This window comes from Hydra vulgaris, chromosome 08, assembly GCF_038396675.1.
Source record: "Hydra vulgaris chromosome 08, alternate assembly HydraT2T_AEP".
NCBI classification, from domain to species: Eukaryota; Metazoa; Cnidaria; class Hydrozoa; order Anthoathecata; family Hydridae; genus Hydra; species Hydra vulgaris.
The window spans coordinates 7,837,401-7,842,500 of NC_088927.1; the positions used below are offsets into that span (position 1 = coordinate 7,837,401).

General features: G+C 25.5%; 2 long non-coding RNA genes across 2 annotated transcripts; both read left to right on the top strand.

The window, feature by feature from the left end:
• Window positions 1-454: 454 nt before the first annotated feature.
• LOC136084146 (uncharacterized) lies at window positions 455-1,386 on the top strand. The gene is made up of 3 exons (XR_010640359.1): window positions 455-620; window positions 788-1,029; window positions 1,211-1,386. It is a non-coding gene; the product is annotated as an uncharacterized LOC136084146 (long non-coding RNA).
• Window positions 1,387-2,709: 1,323 nt separating this feature from the next.
• Window positions 2,710-3,363, top strand: LOC136084147 (uncharacterized). Its single transcript, XR_010640360.1, has 2 exons — window positions 2,710-2,955; window positions 3,171-3,363. It is a non-coding gene; the product is annotated as an uncharacterized LOC136084147 (long non-coding RNA).
• The last annotated feature ends 1,737 nt before the right edge of the window (window positions 3,364-5,100 follow it).

Below are 5,100 nucleotides of genomic sequence, written 5' to 3' on the forward strand. Positions count from 1 at the left end.
ATTAATTAAATAGGTATTACTTTTCATAAATCTTTTTTTTTAACCAGTTTTGTTTTCACTTGCTCCGAAAGCTTATGTAAGCAGTGATCAAGCATCGACCACAACAGTTAGAGTCAGAAATGCTTCTATTAAAAGACAATTGAAAGTTGTGTCTGGTACATCCAATGATGCAATTTGTTGTCAATCATCAAAACTCCTTAATTCTTTTCAAGCAGAGTCAAAAGGATTAATATTGGATAACCTAAATACTGAAAGAGTAGTAATTAGTGCCACTAACATGGTAGCAATGAAAGCAGATCTGTGCATACCATGGGAAAAGCTTAAAACAATTTCCAGGTTAATATTTTTCTATATAAATATTATTCTATACTAGTTTTTATAACATGACATATAATTGTTTTTGTTTGTTTAAAGATGGCTGAAGAGCTTTAATATAAATACAGCATCACTTCTCAAAGAATAGTTGCTGAAAAGTTATCTGGTGATGACCTTATTGTGGAAAATGCACCATTTACCTTTGAAAAAAAAGAGAAAGGAACATTTGAAATAAAATATGCATCTTGGGGTTATATTGAAAATTTACCAATGCATATTTTAAGACATCTTGATCAATTAGAAAGGTAGTTTTAACAACCAATAATGAAAATTTTTTTAAAACATAATTTATAAAGTAAATTTTTTTTTCATTTGGGTATATTTGTTATTAGTTAAAATGAAAACCATTGCCTACTAAATAATTTATTATTTTAAAATGTATTTAATTATTAAATAATTTATTTTTATGTAGTTGTAAAAGACTTCATTACCACAAATTTATTCCTGATAAAGAGATACAAATTAAAATTGGAGGTGATTATGGTGGGGGAGTTTTAAAATGACTTACCAGGTTGCAAATACCCTTAACTTAAATAGCAAAGACAACACCATAGTTTTTAGCATATTCGAGGCGAAGGATTACAGAATCAATGTCAAAGTAGCCATGTCAAGGTTTGAAAAGCAAATAGAAGATCTTCAAGAAATGAAGTATAAGTAAGATAAAAAAATAGTTTTTCTTTTTAATAACTAATGTGCTTTATTTTTAGTTGAATTAAATAGTTTTAATAATTTAGTACTAATTAGTTTTAATAAATTATACTTTAAAATAAATGTGATATATTAAAATTATTATTTATATTAAATTTATCTTAAACATTTCTACACGCCTCAATAGGGATAACAATATTAGAGTATTTGTTTTTGGTGATTATCAGTTTTTATGTGCCCTCTATGGAATCTCAGGAGCATCAGGTGATTTCTATCTTTATTAATGACAAATTATCAGTATTTTCATAATTTTTGCTACTTAATTCGAAATATATTGAAATTCAAACAAAATGGTTGGGACTTTTTTGCTGAATGAAAAACCACAATATGGTTTATAATATTTACATATAGTATTACAAATAATATATATATATATATATATATATATATATATATATATATATATATATATATATATATATATATATATATATATATATATATATATATAATTAAATAGTATATTATAGTAAAAATAATAAAAAAATTTATTAATGATTATTAAATATGATTTTTATAATTTTTTTTTATAATTAATAATTTTAACTATTTCTTATCCATTTTATTTTAAAGGAGGCATTGTTGTCTTTTCTGTTATGCAACAGCAAGTGACATGAATCTTGGTGAGCAGAAAAGTTTCTGAAATAAAAGATCGTACCTTCAAGAAGATCTACTATTGGATCATGAAAAATTTATAGAAAACGGAGGTTTAAAGAAAAATGTAAAAAACTTCAATAATGTCATCACAAAGCCCATTTTGAAAATACCACTAGATCAAGTAATGTTGTTTTTATTTGTAGTAATAACTTTGCAGTGCAGCTTAATAAAAGTACATTATTATATACTTTCAATTTATATTTTTAGGTATCTTTACCTAGTCTCCATATGGCTCTTGGTATTTATTTGAATTTTTTTAATTTGTTTGAAGAAGAAGTCCACCAATTAGATATTATGATTGCTGCAGAAGCAGTCAAAAGCAGATTTAACTTTTCAGAAGAATATCCAGTTTTTGTATCAAAACAAAAACAATTGTTAAATCTTCAAACTGAAATTCTTAACTTTGATAATCAAATCCAAGAAATCAATGATGTCATTTTGTTAGCTGCTGTTAACAATTCAGATAATATAGAAAATTTTCAATCTCTCTACTCTAAAGAAATTGAGTTACTTAATAGTGAAAAAGCGAAAAAGGTTATACAGTTTATTGATTTCATTGATTTGATATTTTTATGATTTTATATAATCTATTTCATATTGATATGTGTAGTTATAAAAGTAGAATTTGTGTTTGTAAATGAAATAAGAAATGAAGTTGTATAGGTGTTAACTTGTATGCACTAAATAGTTTTGCAACCATTTGCTATAGTGCAAACTAATTGTCAAAAAAGGTTGAACGTTCAATCAGTTTGAGTGTATTTAGAACACATTTTTACAAGTTTGTGGTCAAGCAATTTGCTTTTTTCATAAGCACGAAAGCAATTTTTCATATACAGATTTAATTTTTGTTTTTTTCTCTCTGATCACTGTTTTTTTAAACTCTGATCTGCATATGAAATAATTTCATATGCAGATCAGAGTTTAAAAAAATAGTGTTTTAATACTACAACCCTGTCATTCACAGATTAGTCTTTGTTTTTATGAAATGAATAATATAATTATTACTGCAATGCAACTATTGTTAGTTTATGTTATACTACTTTAAGTTTTTTTTAGATTGATCTTTATAATACTCTATTTGAAAAACATTCATCAGAAATGGGTCAGAGACCATGCACTGAGATGATTGAGACGATACTACAAAAGCTTAAAGTACAACGTCAAGCTTACCACGGAAAAAGTTTTATAGGAAACCACGTGCATAAAATGCTAAAAGTAATTAAATTAGATATTAATATGAATAAAAAGCATGACGTATCGTAAAAGACAGATAACTAGGTTTTTACTTGATAAATAATAGTTTATTATCTTTTTTTTACTTATAATACTAATGTAGTTTTGGAAAAATTGTAATTTAATGCAATTACAACAAATAATACATCAATAAACCTAAAATTATATATCTTTAGTAAAATAAATTTGCTATTTAGAAATCTTCAATACTTCAGCTATGCAATTGTATCCCGAAGCTTGTTCACGATGAAGGATATTCAGGAACAAACATGCACCAGTTTGCAGTTGAAATTAGCAGTAAATATAAACAACTATTTGATAAATTTGCCCAGTGCTATAAAATATTTTCTTCGAAAAATAAAATTACACAAGACGATTTAATTCTTTTAAGTAAGTCGCACTCTATAAAATGCTTTAAAATAAGTTTATGTATACTTATTTTTTTATTTTTTTTGTTAATTTAATTTTAAATTTTTTTTAGAAAAAAATATAAATGACTTGATGAAATTTTTTAGATTAAATTGGCCAGGGCTTCAGTGACACCTAAGCTGCATATGTTGGAACATCATGCTATTCCGTTTATGAAAAAATGGGGAGCAGGATTTGGGTTTTATGGAGAACAAGGTGGAGAATCAATTCACATGGAGTTTAACAAACTCAAAACTACTTATCAATCAATTCCTTGCCCAACATTGCGATTAAAAAGTATTCTTAAATCTCATTACCAAAAGACAAACCCAGAGAATATGCAACTTAAGCCATGTGTAAAAAAAAGGAAAAAAATAGGTTAATTAAAAAGTTAATTCAATACTGAAGATTTGATTGCCGAGAAGGAAGTATCGATTTGTCAAAAAAAAATTGTTTACCTGGATTTACCAGTCATAAAATATATAGAACCGAAGTCTCCTCAAGAAAGAAATTAAAAACGGCTATTTTCATAGCCACAAACATAATGAAAACATTATTTGATCTAAAATAATTTTTTAGTTATGGGCGATGCATAAATACCACCTCTGTCTTTTTTATTGTTTCTTTTTCTCGCGTATACGCGCAGATCAGTTATATAACGTATTATTCAAAAGATAAATTTGTGTATGTATATATATATATATATATATATATATATATTTTTTTTTTTTGCAATGTTTGATGAATAATCATATATTTTTCAGAAAGATTTTAGATGACCCGACAAATTGAGAAAATAACGGTAGAAAAAAGTTAGATAAAGTGTTTTACACGAAGCTTTGACTAAGCGATGCCAAAGTAAAAATAACTTACGATTTAAATGTTAGCAAAAAACTTAATACGTTTGCGCTTAGTATTTGCAGATAGGGCCTCCGAAGTCTTTATATACTTTTTATATGCATCACCTCTCGATTTAAATTTTAAGGTTTAAATTTGCCAAAGTCAAACTTTGAGTTATTTGCCAAAACGAAATTTTGAAACAATAAATGAATAAAAAAACTGTCAGTTTGTAAACGAATAAGGCAAAAAATCTTAAGATGCGACTTTTTAAAGTTAATGCTAAAGATTTTTACTATCTTGAGCATTTTATTTTATTTAACCAATTCCTAACTAGACACCGAAATTGCTGTCGCAGAGCCATAAATAAGTTGTGATACCCTCCTTATTGAAGACATGGACATGTTTTTGAAGAAGTAGTGGGTATTGATTTGAGCATTTATATTTCACTGACATAAATTACACAAAATATACAGCCGTTTTTTAACTTTTCAACCCTCGAAATATTTCTGTCTACATTTTTAGTATAAAGTAGTAATAATTTTGATAAATATTTAAACTAAAATGATTAATTTGTTATTAGTTTATTGTTTTATTGAGTTTCAATTATGATACATGCAATTAACCTCATTGTTTGCTTTTTTTTACGCAAAAATTTTACTTTTTTTCACAGAATTGTTCAATAAATTTTTTTTTGCAATGTTTTATGAATAAGCATATATTTTTCAGAAAGCTTATAGATGATCCGACAAATAGAGAAAATAACGGTAGAAAAAAAAAAGTTAGATAAAGTGTTTTACATGAAGCTTTGACATTTATATATATATATATATATATATATATATATATATATATATATATATATATATATATATATATATA